Consider the following 15,228-nt stretch of genomic DNA (forward strand, 5'->3'; position numbering starts at 1 on the left):
GATGGCTTTCTCATAGTAGGCAGCTTGATTTGTCACTGGCAAAGACAGGTGAAGGAAATGTGCAACACCCTAATAAGCTTTAACCCCCGGAGGTTTTCTCGGTTTTGCGTTTTAGTTTTTCACTCCCCTCCTTCCCAGAGCAATAACTTTTTTATTTTCTTGTCAATATGGCCATGTGAGGGCTTGTTTTTTTACTGGACAAGTTGTAATTTTTAACAACACCATTGGTTTTACCATGTCTTGTACTAGAAAACTGGAAAAAAAATTCCAAATGCTGTGAAATTGCAAAAAAAAAGTGCAATCTCACACTTGTTTTTTGTTTGACTTTTTTTTGCTAGGTTTACTAAATGCTAAAACTGACTTGCCATTATGATTCTCCAGGTCATTACACCAAACATGTATAGGTTAATTTTTTATCTAAACAAAATTCCAAACTTTGCTAAAAAAAAATTGCACAATTTTCCGATACCCTTAGCGTCTAATTTTTGCGCACTGAGCTGACCTTTTTAATTATATCATTTCAGTACAGATACGTTCTTTTGATTGCCCGTTATTGCATTTTAATGCAATGTAGCAGCGACCAAAAGAACTGTAATTCTGGCGTTTTTAATTTTTTTTCTCACCACGCCATTTAGCCATCAGGTTAATTCTTTTTTTTTTTTCTATTGATCGGGCGATTCTGAACACTGTGCTACCAGATATGTAGGTTTGATTTATTTTTATTTTTTTAACTGTTTTATTTTGAATGGGGTGATTTGAACTTTTAATTTTTTCATGTTTTTAAACTTTTTTTTTTTGTTTTTACTTCTGCCACGCTTCAATAGCCTCCATGGGAGGCTAGAAGCTGCCGAAACTCGATCGCCTCTGCTTCATAGGAGTGATGCTTAGATCGCTCCTGTGTAGTAGAATTGCAGCATTGCTATGAGCGCCGACCACAGGGTGGCGCTCACAGCATTCTGGCATCAACAACCATAGAGGTCTTCAAGAGACCTCTGGTTGTCATGCTGACGCACGGCTGAGCCCCGATCACGTGACGAGGGTCAGCAGTGCGCGTGTTTACAGCCCGATGGCCAAAAGCGATTGTTAAATGCCACTGTCTGTTTGACAGCGGCATTTAACTGGTTAAGGCTACTTTCACACTAGTCCGTCGGCGCGACGTACCGACGGACAGTGTGATTGATTAGCACAACGTGGGCAGCGGATGCAGTTTTACAACGCATCCGCTGCCCATTGTGAGTTCCGGGGAGGAGGGGGCGGAGTTTCGGCCGTGCATGCGCGGTCGAAAATGGCAGACTCGACGCACAAAAAAAAGTTACATGGAACATTTTTTGTGCGTCGCGGCTGCCAAAAACATGACGCATCCGTCGCAATGCGTCACTAATGCAAGTCTATGGAGAAAAAATGCATCCTGCAGGCAACTTTGCAGGATGCGGTTTTTCTCCAAAACGACGCATTGCGACGTCCGTCACACGACGCTAGTGTGAAAGTAGCCTTATAGGTGCGGGCAGATCGCGATTCCGCCTGCACCTATTGCGGGCACATGTCAGCTGTTGAAAACAGCTGACATGTCGCTTCTTTGAGGTGGGCTCACCACCAGAGCATGCAGTCCTGTGGGACTTGTGCTCGGGCTAAGCCCTGCTGTTCTCGTGCCAGTGGGTTGCTTTTGCCCTTGCCGGTCCCGAAGAGGACCTGGACGCATATTTCCATGGATTTTATTTCTGATCTCCCTGTTTCTCAAAGGATGTCGGTCATTTGGGTGGTTTATGATTGCTTCTCTAAGATGGTCCATTTGGTACCCTTGTCTAAATTGCCTTCCTCCTCTGATTTGGTGCCATTGTTTTTCCAGCATGTGGTTCGTTTGCATGGCATTCCGGAGAACATCGTCTCGGACAGGGGTTCCCAGTTTGTTTCAAGGTTTTGGCGGTCCTTTTGTGCTAAGATGGGCATTGATTTGTCTTTTTCTTCGGCTTTCCATCCTCAGACTAATGGCCAAACCGAACGAACTAATAAGACTTTGGAGACATATGAAGACATATCTGAGATGCTTTGTTTCTGCTGATCAGGATGATTGGGTGTCCTTTTTGCCTTTGGCTGAGTTCGCCCTTAATAATCGGGCCAGCTCGGCTACTTTGGTTTCTCCTTTTTTCTGCAATTCTGGTTTCCATCCTCGTTTCTCTTCAGGGCAGGTTGAGCCTTCGGACTGTCCTGGTGTGGATACTGTGGTGGACAGGTTGCAGCAGATTTGGACTCATGTGGTGGACAATTTGACATTGTCCCAGGAGAAGGCTCAACGTTTCGCTAACCGCCGGCACTGTTGGTCCCCGACTTCGGGTTGGGGATTTGGTTTGGTTGTCATCTCGTCATGTTCCTATGAAGGTTTCCTCTCCTAAGTTTAAGCCTCGTTTCATTGGGCCATATAAGATTTCTGAAATTCTTAATCCTGTGTCATTTCGTTTGGACCTTCCAGCTTCTTTTGCCATCCATAATGTGTTCCATAGGTCGTTGTTGCGGAGATACGTGGCGCCTATGGTTCCCTCCGTTGATCCTCCTGCCCCGGTGTTGGTCAAGGGGGAGTTGGAGTATGTGGTGGAAAAGATCTTGGATTCTCATGTTTCGAAACTCCAGTACCTGGTCAAGTGGAAGGGTTATGGTCAGGAGGATAATTCCTGGGTTTTTGCCTCTGATGTTCATGCTGCCGATCTAGTTCGTGCCTTTCATTTGGCTCATCCTGATCGGCCTGGGGGCTCTGGTGAGGGTTCGGTGACCCCTCCTCAAGGGGGGGGTACTGTTGTGAATTCTGTTGTCGAGCTCCTTCCTGTGGTCATGAATGGTACTTCGGTGAGTTCGGTCCGTGGGCTCCCTCTGGTGGCTGTGAGTGGAGCTGCTGCTTCTGAGGTTCCTTACACAGGTGACATGGTTTATCCTTTGGTTGGCTTCTCTATTTAACTCCACTCAGATCGTTTCTCCATGCCAGCTGTCAATGTTTTAGCATTGGTTCAGTTCGCTCCTGGATCTGTCTGGTGTCCTGTCTTCTCCTGCAGAAGCTAAGTTCCTGATTGTTATTATTGTTCTTGTTTCTTTGTCCAACTGGTTTTCTTGATTTTGTCTTGCTAGCTGGAAGCTCTGGGATGCAGGGTGGCACCCCCGCACCGTGAGTCGGTGCGGAGGACCCTTTTGCACACTCTGCGTGGTCTTTTGTAGGTTTTTGTGCTGACCGCAAAGATTCCTTTCCTATCCTCTGTCTATTTAGTAAGTCGTGCCTCCCTTTGCTGAAACCTATCTCATTTCTGCGTTTGTGACTTTCATCTTTACTCACAGTCATTACATGTGGGGGGCTGCCTATTCCTTTGGGGAATTTCTCTGAGGCAAGGTAGGCTTTATTTTCTTCTCTAGGGCTAGCTAGCTCTTAGGCTGTGACGAGGCGCATAGGGAGCGTCAGGAGCGCTCCACAGTTATTTCTAGTGTGTGCGATAGGATTAGGGCTTGCGGTCAGCAGAGCTCCCACATCCCAGAGCTCGTCCTGTATGAGTTTAACTATCAGGTCGGGTGCTCCTAACCACCAGGTCATAACAGATTGCCCACACCTGTCCATGAAATAGCCTTGGAGTAAATTGTCCAATTACTTTTGGTCCCTTTAAAAACAGGGTGGCACATGTTAAGGAGCTGAAACTCCTAAACCCTTCATCCAATTTTAATGTGGATACCCTCAAATGAAAGCTGAAAGTCTGAACTTCAACTGCATCTGAATATTTTTGTTTAAAATTCATTGTGGTAATGCCTATAACCTAAATTAGAAAAATGTCTGTCCAAATATATATGGACCTATCTGTAGTCAACTAGTCTCGATAGTGATAAAAAAAAAAATCATGTCTTGTCCCTCAGGAGAGTGATGTTCCTGCTAGGTTCCTTTACTTCCTGTATTCCAGTGGTCAGAATGCCCAATTCCACAAGAGCGTTGCAGTGGAGCATCCTAGAGAAAGTAGCTTTGCATGAACATCAGCTAGAAGGCAGATTAACACTTTTGCAAGCAGTAATCCACACTCTCCTTTGGTAGTGAAGAATAGGGTAGTTTCCAAAGGTGGTACCCTAGGTATACAACATTTCCTGAGTTGTCACTACGGATTGCAGCCCCAGAGGATGGGGGGCTCATCTGTTCAACCATCTAATCCAGGGAACTTGGTCAGAGGGAGAGAAGTTAGCCTTCTCAAATACAAGTGTTTGTCACTAAATTAGAATATAATCAAAAAGTTATTTTATCAGTTATTTAATACAAAAAGTGAAACTCGTATATTATATAGGGTCATTACAAACAGAATGATCTATTTCAAGTGTTTATTTCTGTTAATGTTGAAGATTATGGCTTACAGCCAATGAAAACCTAAAAGTAGGCTGAGTGATATCCAGGCCTTGCTGACAGATCTTTACCCTACGTCGGGTCTTGTTTCAAAATTACCTTATCTCCCCAAGTTAGTTTTTAAATTCCATAGGTCACAATGGATAGTTTTACCATTCTTTTTGTTCTGATCCTAAAAATCCTAGAGGTAAAGTATCAGAAAGTGTCTATTACAATATTTGGCAGTCACAGAGCCGTGGAGAAAAGATAGGGCTCTCTTCTTCTCCTTTCAGGGACCTAAAAAGGATTAAAAGTATCAAAAGGTACTTTAGCGAGGTGGACCAGAGAAGCCATTAAGATAGCCCTACCTGCTATAGGCTGTTTTAGGAGGGCTGAAGGCCCACTCCACAAGAGCGATGGCTGCATCCTGGGCAGAGAGGTCGGATGTCTCCATCAAGCAGATCTGTAAGGTGGCAACATGGTATTCCCTTTTTACCTGGGCCTGTTTTCCGCTTCTGACCCCACATTTGGGAACAGGTGTCTAGAGGCTATGGTTCCTCCCTAGAAGTAATTATTCTCTCGTGATGCTATCTTGGGTGACAGAAAAATACAATGTTACTTGCCAGTAATGAGTTTTTTTCGGAAGCCATGACCGCACCCTTATATTATCTCCTGTTGCCAAGTTGTTTTCACTTTTCTGGTTTGTGGCCTTCATTTAATGGGTGAAGATAAAGAGATTGTATATAATGTATGTAAATTGACTATTGGAGGTCCTCTCATGCTTTGTAAACCAACTGATGCAGAGAGAGGAGCTGCCCTTTTTATCCTGAAGGTTTCCTGTCCTCGAAGAATGGATCACCTCTCTAGTGGTGCTGTCAGGGTTTTGAAAAAACACATTACTAGCAAGTAACTTCATATTTATCTGCTGCAGATCTACCAGTTCTCTGAAGGTTGAGCTCTGTATCATTCCAATTATACTAATGACTAGATGGTAGCCTGATTCTAACGCATCAGGTATTCTAGAATATGTATGTGTGTAGAGATGTGTGTAGAGATATATGTGTAGAAATTATATATATATCCGCCACATAGCATATAACAGAGGCCACGTAACACAGACAGCCATGTAGTATATAGGAGCCACGTAGTCTATAACACAGCCCACGCAGTATGTAACACTGCGGACGCAGTGTATAACACTGCGGACGCAGTGTATAACACAGTGGGCACCATATCCCTGTAAAAAAAAAAAAAATGAAAATAAAAAATAGTGTCCATCGAAGCTGTCCCTATGCGCGCGATGCGGTCGCCAGCTTCCGTTCCCAGAGATGCATTGCAAAATTACCCAGATGACTTAGCGGTCTCGCGAGACCGCTACATCATCATCTCGCGAGACCGCAATGCAAGGCCCGGAGCATCACGATAAGCGGGAAAGGCGCCGGAAGGTGAGTATATAATGATTTTTTATTTTTTATCTTATTTTTAAAATTAGATCTTTTTACTATTGATGCTGCATAGGCAGCATCAATAGTAAAAAGTTGGTCATACAGGGTTAATAGCAGCATTAACGGACCGCGTTATAACGCGGTGTAACGCAGCCATTAACAATGTGTGATCGCTGACTGGAGGGGAGTATGAAGGGGGCACTGACAGAGTAGGAAGGGGCGAATTCGCGGCCGAACTGTGCCTGTCGCTGATTGGCCGCGGTCTGCCGGCCGCTACCAATCAGTGACGCGGGGTTTCCGAGACAGACAAACAGACGGAAGTGCCCCTTAGACGATTATATAGATTGGCAGCTTTCTGTGTACACTGTGCGTGGGCAGAAAGATGCCCATCAATGGTCATGTGGGTGTGGCTACATGGCAGTAGGTTTACAAGTCCTCTAGTGATAATTTCCTGCGGATAAAACAGTGATTTTGTAACCAAAGCGAGCAGCTCAGTAAATCATACATCTCTGGTATCAGAGTTCACCTCAACATCATGCTGTTCTCAGGTTCAATGGCAAAAACCTGGTGCTAGATTCCCTTTTATTGTTGTTTAGTATGCTTGTGTTTTATACACTTACAATTTTCTTGTTCTCTGCATTTATTTTATTTTTGTTTCTCCTTCAGAACCAGAAAGGAGATATTCATGTGAGCTTTGCAGCAAATCTTTTAATCGGAAGTCGCACCTTGTTGAACATCACAAAACGCACACAGGGGAAAAGCCGTTTATATGTTCTGAATGTGGGGACTGTTTTACACTTAAAGGAAATCTTGAGAGACACAAGAGAATACACAGAGATGAAAGGCCATATCAGTGTCAGGAATGTGGGAAATCCTTTTTTCAGAAATCGGATCTCGTTGAACATCGGAGAATTCACACTGGAGAGAAACCTTATCCATGTTTGGAATGTGGGAAATGTTTTATAAAAAAATCAGCTCTTGTGAAACATCAGAAAACTCACACAGGAGAGAAGCCGTTTTCATGTGTTGAATGTGGTAAACGCTTTAGCCAGAACACAGGGCTTGTGGAACATCAAAAAATTCATAGAAATGAAAGACCGTTTTCATGTACCTACTGTAGTAAAAGTTTTACCCAGAAAGGAGGCCTTGCTGAACATCAGAGGATTCACACAGGCGAGAATCTTTTTACATGCTCAGAATGTGGGAAGTCGTTCACTAAAAATTCAGCTCTAATTATTCATCAGAGATTTCATACAGGAGAGAAACCATTTATTTGTTCAGTTTGTGAGAAAGGCTTTACCCAGAAATCTGATCTTGTTAAACATCTTCGAATCCACTCTGGAGAAAAGCCTTATTCATGTTCAGTGTGTGGGAAGAGTTTTACCCAGAAACCAGATCTTATTGAACATGAGAGAATTCATACTGGAGAGAAACCATTCTCATGTTTGGAATGTGGAAGATGTTTTACTCACAGATCAAACTTTGTAAAACATCAGTATATTCACACACATTGAAGTGTCCATCAAAACTGCCAGTCTTGGGTAGAAAACCCTTGATCTCCCATGTCATGCTTCAATTCAACGAAAGATAATAAATCTGAAATGAAGGTTATTGACATTGTGAAGTAGGGAGTTCGGTGGTCTTGTAAACTTGTTCTTGGTTTCACATCAGGACCTAATGAGTGCATCAAACTCTCTTGTTTATGAACCCTGCAGAGCCCCAGACATTTTGACAACTGACATGAGGAGCTAAAACTAAAGAAAATACTCATTTTTATTTAGCAGAGGTGGTATGCTTTTGCCACCACTTTTAGACAAAAAATATACCAGTATATCAATTGTACTTTTAAAAGATTCTTTTTTTCTGTAGGCAAAGCTCATGGTTTTTCTTTCAGATTTCCAGTTTTAGTCAATAATTGGAAACCTTTTTATATTTGCATCGAAATGCAAAAAATCTGTCATCCAATCCAAATAATAATGACTTTTAACTCATTTTAGGGCTGGCTTCAAATAATCTCTTTATCATGTATTAGGCTATAGGTTTAGGTCAGGAGACCTGCAGCCAGTTCACAAATTGCAGTTTCTATACAGAATGTAAAGTACATGTGTATAGCGGATGTGCTACACTGATGAAACATGCATCGTTTTCAGTTGAAAATTATTGCGTTTTCAGGCTGAGTTAAAGTACCAATCCAGCGTTTTGGTGTCTTTTTGTTTTTTTTTATATTGCAGCACTGGAGTGGTGTTGCTAATCTAAGAGTCCTGTCCCTAGTATTATACGCACCGGCCATCGTCTTCAACCGTTTTCGGCTCTTGTCGGTCTCCACCAAGTTATCTGCTCGATCGCTCCAGTGTTTGCTGGGTGATCCAGAAGTTAAAACTAAATGTAAGTCAGAGAGCCACAACCAGGGTCTCATTCATTTACATTGAGAGATTATGATGGGTACCTCTTACTTCTGGTCAGTCGGAAGATGCAGTCACAAGATGGCAGTGTGGAACCAGAGTGGCCCCAGGAAGAGCTGATAAGTATAATGCTGGGATCAGAGACCTTACATTAGTGGCACCACTCCAGTGCTGAAATAAAAAAAAAAACTGTAGTCTTGCTTTTAAGCTACAATCTTTCCATGTACTGACTGCCTGTCCTTTAAAAGTATATCATCTCAATTCCTCTTTTCGTAGCTATGTATTAAATGTAGTACGTAGATACAGCTAGTTTTTCTTCCCACTAATGCTTTTCTGCAAATGGCCGTTTGTTTTTTTAAGCAAAAATCACTTAAGAAAATCCTGTGACGTTTTCTATCTGCACACTGATGATCCCCATCGTAATTTACAAGACCAATACCAGGGATTTTAACATTTGTGTAGCATTAGTTTGTTTGCACTTATGATTTGAGGATATAAAATGTACCATTCATTTGCATTGGGGTGTGAAATGTCAATGGATACTGGACCGGATTCATTAAGACTAGTGTTTTGTACCCCAGTCTTGCATGCTCTGCTCTCTTAACCCAGAAGTCTTTCAGAAACTGGGAAATCAGTTAGAGTAATACACTTTTTTTTCTAAACCAACCTAACGCGACATTGCTTTTTTTTTTTTTTTTTGTTTTGTTTTGTTTTTTTTTTTTCTTCCCTCTTTGGGAGGCTCAAAAAGCAGTCCTGATAGGTGTTTGCATTCAGGAGCTAACCACAAAAAAAAAAGTTGGCCAAAATGGTAAAATTGGAGGGTAAATTGTTGCTCCTCGAATCCCAGTTGCAAAACTCCCACTCTCCTTTGCACTACCAAAATCTTACCCATGTGCAGACCACATTAGATTTATGCCTCACTGAAAATGCAGACCGTGCTCTACGTTGGTCACCATGCTTTTATACCCTTAAATATTTTAAAAAAAATACTCCCATCTTGCTCCACGCTTGAATTGCTTACCCCCTACCATGTACGTTTTATACGTTAACACACAAACGGGTATTACAACTAAGGCTACTTTCACACATCAGGTTTTCGCTGTCATGCTCAATCCGGCTAAATTTCAAAAAAACTGATCCGGCGAATGTTGCCGCCTGATCCGTTTTCTTCCATAGGCTTTTATTAGAGCCGGATGACCTTGTTTTGTCCGGTTTTTGCCGGATCCGGCAAATCTGCTGTTTCCGGTTTCTGAAAAAACGTCCATAGCAATGTTTTTTTGTCTCCGGCGAAAAAGCCGGAAGCACCGGATCCGGCGCTTCCAGCTGTTTGCTAGAATGGAAGCCTATGGGAGCCAGAAGGTGCCAGATCCAGAAAATGACGGATTCTGGCGCCGGATTCTGTTTTTTTAAACTGAGCCTGCTCCAAATTTTTTTTTTTTTTTTTTTTTTTTTTATCCAAAAATCTAGATAGCTAGCCGGATTCGTCGAAAAAACTGATCCGTCGCATCAGTTTTTCACAATCTGCGCCGGATCCGGTTTTTCCAACATTCGCCGGATTGTGCCTGATGCAAATAACCTGATGTGTGAAAGTACCCTAACCTGAAACATGTAGTCCAGGAATTCCAAAGAAACCTTGTAAAGCTATATGGTGATCTTTCCTCTTGTGATGAACACACTATTAACTTTTTCCCTGGCACGTTAGAAATAAGCAATTACTTTTAGCATGAGCCTTTAACTTAACTAGTTATTTTAACTCCTTAAATGGAAGTACACCTGTTGTAGCTGCCCTCATGGTTTCAATAACTGATACCTAAGCCAAATTGAATTATTGACATAGGTCCAAATTAAGGTATAATCCAACCTCAAAAATCTGTATTCATACACAAAATCTCCAAACACTGTTAGTGGAGAAATATAGAGGCTTAGACATACAATTTTTTTTATTGTAATTATGTTAATAAAAGGGGGGTTGTGTATAAAATTCAAACATAGGGATTACAATGAGGTAGAATAGTACACAATATATAATAAAACTGGGGCTGAGCAGCACTGAGCAAACTAGGTTTCCAAAAAGTTAAAGTGCGCAATGTGCTTGGATAACAGTATTAAATGTAACCTGAAAGTAAGGTGGAATGTGCTGTGCAATAAGTAAAGATATAAAGGCAAGTGCCTATACATTTAAAAGAATGCTGCAAAGAAATCACATAGGTCTAAATGTACTTACAACAGTGTGCACACGGCTTATGGTACCGCAGCTACCACCCCAATTTTATTAGATATTGTGTACTGTTCTACCTCATTGTAATCCCTATGTTTGAATACGCAACCTCCCTCCCCCCCTTTTTAATATAGTTCTTATTAAAATATTTGGATTTTATTTATGTCTGAGCCTCTATATTTCTCTAATAAGTATTTGGAGATATTGTGAATGAACAAAGGCCTCTTTCACACTTCCGTCGGTACGGGTCCATCGCAATGCGTCGGGCCGACGTACGTTGTGAAAGTTTTGCACGACGTGGGCAGCGGATGCAGTTTTTCGATGCATCCGCTGCCCATTCTGCAGTCTGGGGAGGAGGGGGCAGAGTTTCGGCCGCGACGTACAAAAGAACGTTACATTGAACTTTTTTTGTGACGATGGTCTGCCAAAACACAACGGATCCGTCACACGACGGACACAACATGTGGCAATCCGTCGCTAATACAAGTTTATGGGCAAAAAACGCTTCCTGCGAGCATATTTGCAGGATCTGTTTTTTTGACCAAAACGACGGATTGCGACGGATTTGAAAAAAACGGAAGTGTGAAAGAGGCCTAAGACAAATTTAGACCAAACTTTATGGTTAAACTATAGACCCTTATAATTGACTTTAAAAATTCTAGCTCAACGCTGGTTTTGGGTTACTTGATACGTTGGGACCAGGTTGGCTTTGTACCGCATAGATAGGCCTGTTATACCATAAATCAGATTTTGCATCTGCTACACAAGTGCAAGCAACACGAACTCGATGCAATGTTTTTATCGCTTGATATAATAAAAAAAAAAACTATTTGACTCAGTCTTGGACTTGTTTGCTTTGCTGTGTAGATGGGGGTTTTCTGATAATTTCATGGCTTGGATTTATGCTGTATACAGTCATGGAACGGCCGATGTATTCCAGAAGGGCATCTCTTCAACAGCTTTTACTACTAAAAGACACCTGCAAAGGCTGCTTCCTTTCTCCATTGCTTTTTCTATTTGTTATTGATCCAAGTGTGTGTGGTATTGAGGCAGTCTGTTTCACACACATTATTTATGTTTGGGAACAATACCCCACTCTTCACCGCAAACTTCACTTACCACTCAGCTTTACATTTTATCCAAGTTTGAGTCAGCTTGCAGCCAAAATCAACCTGTCAAAATCCCATGGCCTAACCATATCCCTTTCTCTTGTAACAGAGTTGAAACCTAATTTCCCTTTCCAATGGAGCTCCACTGCTTGTTTACCTAGGCATCAAGTTGACTGCAAACCTTGAATCTCTCTATTTCACAAATTGCCTTCAAACACTACAAAAACACCACTTTCTATTACTGCCTTAACCCCTTCATGACCCAGCCTATTTTGACCTTAAAGACCTTGCCGTTTTTTGCAATTCTGACCAGTGTCCCTTTATGAGGTAATAACTCAGGAACGCTTCAACGGATCCTAGCGGTTCTGAGATTGTTTTTTCGTGACATATTGGGCTTCATGTTAATGGTAAATTTAGGTCAATAAATTATGCGTTTATTTGTGATAAAAACGGAAATTTGGCGAAAATTTTGAAAATTTTGCAATTTTCACATTTTGAATTTTTATTCTGTTAAACCAGAGAGTTATGTGACACAAAATAGTTAATAAATAACATTTCCCACATGTTTACTTTACATCAGCACAATTTTGGAAACAAAATTTTTTTTGCTAGGAAGTTATAAGGGTTAAAATTTGACCAGCGATTTCTCATTTTTACAACGAAATTTACAAAACCATTTTTTTAGGGACCACCTCACATTTGAAGTCAGTTTGAGGGGTCTATATGGCTGAAAATACCCAAAAGTGACACCATTCTAAAAACTGCACCCCTCAAGGTACTCAAAACCACATTCCAGAAGTTTATTAACCGTTCAGGTGCTTCACAGCAGCAGAAGCAACATGGAAGGTAAAAATGAACATTTAACTTTTTAGTCACAAAAATTATCTTTTAGCAACAATTTTTTTATTTTTCCAATGGTAAAAGGAGAAACTGAACCACGTAAGTTGTTGTCCAATTTGTCCTGAGTACGCTGATACCTCATATGTGGGGGTAAACCACTGTTTGGGCGCACGGCAGGGCTTGGAAGGGAAGGAGCGCCATTTGACTTTTTGAATCAAAAATTGGCTCCACTCTTTAGCGGACACCATGTCACGTTTGGAGAGCCCCCGTGTGCCTAAAAATTGGAGCTCCCCCACAAGTGACCCCATTTTGGAAACTAGACGCCCCAGGGAACTTATCTAGATGCATAGTGAGCACTTTGAACCCCCAGGTGCTTCACAAATTGATCCGTAAAAATGAAAAAGTACTTTTTTTTCACAAAAAAATTCTTTTAGCCTCAATTTTTTCATTTTCACATGGGTAATAGGATAAAATGGATCCTAAAATTTGTTGGGAAATTTCTCCTGAGTACACTGATACCTCATATGTGGGGGTAAACCACTGTTTGGGCACATGGTAAGGCTCGGAAGGGAAGGAGCGCCATTTGACTTTTTGAATGAAAAATTATCTCCATTGTTAGCGGACACCATGTCGCGTTTGGAAAGCTCCTGTGTGCCTAAACATTGGCGCTCCCCCACAAGTGACCCCATTTTGGAAACTAGACCCCCCAAGGAACTTATTTAGATGCCTAGTGAGCACTTTAAACCCTCAGGTGCTTCACAAATTGATCTGTAAAAATGAAAAAGTACTTTTTTTTCACAAAAAAATTCTTTTCGCCTCAATTTTTTCATTATCACATGGGCAATAGGATAAAATGGATCATAAAATTTGTTGGGCAATTTCTCCCGAGTACGCTGATACCTCATATGTGGGGGTAAACCACTGTTTGGGCACTCGGCAGGGCTCGGAAGGGAAGGCGCGCCATTTGACTTTTTGAATGGAAAATTAGCTCCAATTGTTAGCGGACACCATGTCGCGTTTGGAGAGCCCCTGTGTGCCTAAACATTGGAGCTCCCCCACAAGTGACCCCATTTTGGAAACTAGACCCCGAAAGGAACTTATCTAGATGTGTGGTGAGCACTTTGAACCCCCAAGTGCTTCATAGAAGAATATAATGCAGAGCCGTGAAAATAATAAATACGTTTTCTTTCCTCAAAAATAATTATTTAGCCCAGAATTTTTTATTTTCCCAAGGGTAACAGGAGAAATTGGACCCCAAAAGTTGTTGTTCAGTTTCTCCTGAGTACGCTGATACCCCATGTGTGGAGTAAACCACTGTTTGGGCACACGTCGGGGCTCAGAAGGGAAGTAGTGACTTTTGAAATGCAGACTTTGATGGAATGGTCTGCGGGCGTCACGTTGCGTTTGCAGAGCCCCTGGTGTGCCTAAACAGTAGAAAGCCCCCACAAGTGACCCCATTTTAGAAACTAGACCCCCCAAGGAACGTATCTAGATATGTGGTGAGCACTTTGAACCCCCAAGTGCTTCACAGACGTTTACAACGTAGAGCCGTGAAAATAATAAATCATTTTTCTTTCCTCAAAAATGATGTTTTAGCAAGCATTTTTTTATTTTCACAAGGGTAACAGGAGAAATTGGACCCCAGTAATTGATGCGCAGTTTGTCCTGAGTATGCTGGTACCCCATATGTGGGGGTAAACCACTGTTTGGGCACACGTCAGGGCTCGGAATTGAGGGAGCACCATTTGACTTTTTGAATACGAGATTGGCTGGAATCAATGGTGGCGCCATGTTGCGTTTGGAGACCCCTGATGTGCCTAAACAGTGGTAACCCCTCAATTCTACCTCCAACACTAACCCCAACACACCCCTAACCCTAATCCCAACTGTAGCCATAACCCTAATCACAACCCTAACCCCAACACACCCCTAACCACAACCCTAACCCCAACACACCCTTAACCCTAACCACAACCCTAATTCCAACTGTAGCCATAACCCTAATCACAGCCCTAACCCTAACCCCAACACATCCCTAACCCTAATCCCATCTGTAGCCATAATCCTAATCACAGCCCTAACCCTAACCCCAACACATCCCTAACCCTAATCCCAACTGTAGCCATAACCCTAATCACAACCCTAACCACAACACACCCCTAACCACAACCCTAATTCCAACCCTAACCCTAAGGTTATGTGCCCACGTTGCGGATTCGTGTGAGATTTTTCAGCATCATTTTTGAAAAATCCGCGGGTAAAAGGCACTGCGTTTTACCTGCGGATTTTCCGCGGATTTCCAGTGTTTTTTGTGCGGATTTCACCTGCGGATTCCTATTGAGGAACAGGTGTAAAACGCTGCGGAATCCGCACAAAGAATTGACATGCTGCGGAAAATACAACGCAGCGTTTCCGCGCGGTATTTTCCGCACCATGGGCACAGCGGATTTGGTTTCCATATGTTTACATGGTACTGTAAACCTGATGGAACACTGCTGCGAATCCGCAGCGGCCAATCCACTGCGGATCCGCAGCCAAATCCGCACCGTGTGCACATAGCCTAATTCTAAAGGTATGTGCACACGCTGCGGAAAACGCTGCGGATCCGCAGCAGTTTCCCATGAGTTTACAGTTCAATGTAAACCTATGGGAAACAAAAATCGCTGTACACACGCTGCGGAAAAACTGCACGGAAACGCAGCGGTTTACATTCCGCAGTATGTCACTTCTTTGTGCGGATTCCGCAGCGGTTTTACAACTGCTCAAATAGAAAATCGCAGTTGTAAAACCGCAGTGAAATGCGCAGAAAAAACGCGGTAAATCCGCCATAAATCCGCAGCGGTTTAGCACTGCGGATGTATCAAATCCGCAGCGGAAAAAT

General features: G+C 42.4%; 1 pseudogene; it reads left to right on the plus strand.

Annotated features, from left to right (window-relative positions):
• LOC138666764 (zinc finger protein 271-like) overlaps positions 1-15,228 on the plus strand; it is a 112,970-nt pseudogene that overhangs the window by 25,835 nt on the left and 71,907 nt on the right.

The sequence above is a fragment of the Ranitomeya imitator genome, chromosome 2 (genome assembly GCF_032444005.1).
Source record: "Ranitomeya imitator isolate aRanImi1 chromosome 2, aRanImi1.pri, whole genome shotgun sequence".
Taxonomy (NCBI): Eukaryota; Metazoa; Chordata; class Amphibia; order Anura; family Dendrobatidae; genus Ranitomeya; species Ranitomeya imitator.